Consider the following 949-nt stretch of genomic DNA (forward strand, 5'->3'; position numbering starts at 1 on the left):
ATATATATATATATATATATATATACACACACACACACACACATATACAGGGTGCGATGGGTAAATTGTCGCCATTTTATATCTTTAATTTCATGCATGCACATTGTTTGTTTTTGATTTGTCAACTACACAGTATAGTAGGGTCAGTTGGGAACCATCTGTGAGAAAAACAGTGCCATGACAATTCACTCTGCCAGAAATTTGGAAATGACATGCTGTACTATTTAGCATTCATGCCAGAAGCTCCAATACGAACATTTCAGAGTGTTTGGGTGTCAATCAGAGGAGAGTACAATCTGAGGACATGTACTGAGAGTAATAAAAATCAAACATCCAGTCAACATCATGGTGTTTGGAGTGATCACTAGTGATGGCAACGTTATGCCTCTATTCATCTTCCCACACAGCTTCAGACTCAACACGGAGACCTACATCAAGTGTCTGGAGGAGGTAGTGCTGCCCTGGGTCAAGAGAGTGACTGCTGGAAGACCCTATGTCTAGCAACAGGACTCTGCACCATTCCACACATGCAGGAGAACACAGTCATGGCTGTCAGACAATTTCTGTGACCACACTACCCCAAACATCTGGCCACCTAACTCCCCAGACTGCAACCCCCTTGATTATTATGTGTGGGGCACAGTTGAGTGAGAGACCAACAAAACTCCTTGTAACACCAAAGATGAACTGAAGACAAGAATTATGGCAGCATTCACGAACTTAAACAAGGAGACCATCCAGAAGAGTTGCAGGAGATTCCCAAGTTGTCTGGAGGCTGTGGTTGAAGCTAATGGGGATTTTATTGAATAAATTTACTCTTTAGTATTTCAGGATATTTTTTAATAATTTTGGTAAATACATGTGTTAAAATGAGGTGTCAGTGTTATTTTTATTTTTTGTGTAATTTAGACAACAGTTTATTCACTGCACCCTGTGTATATACATATAT

General features: G+C 39.9%; 1 protein-coding gene across 1 annotated transcript in view; it reads right to left on the bottom strand.

Annotated features, from left to right (window-relative positions):
* Positions 1 to 949, bottom strand: part of LOC106874649 (protein FAM135A) — a 303488-nt gene that overhangs the window by 204657 nt on the left and 97882 nt on the right. The window lies entirely within an intron of this gene.

This window comes from Octopus bimaculoides, chromosome 7 (assembly GCF_001194135.2).
Source record: "Octopus bimaculoides isolate UCB-OBI-ISO-001 chromosome 7, ASM119413v2, whole genome shotgun sequence".
In the NCBI taxonomy this organism is placed as follows: domain Eukaryota; kingdom Metazoa; phylum Mollusca; class Cephalopoda; order Octopoda; family Octopodidae; genus Octopus; species Octopus bimaculoides.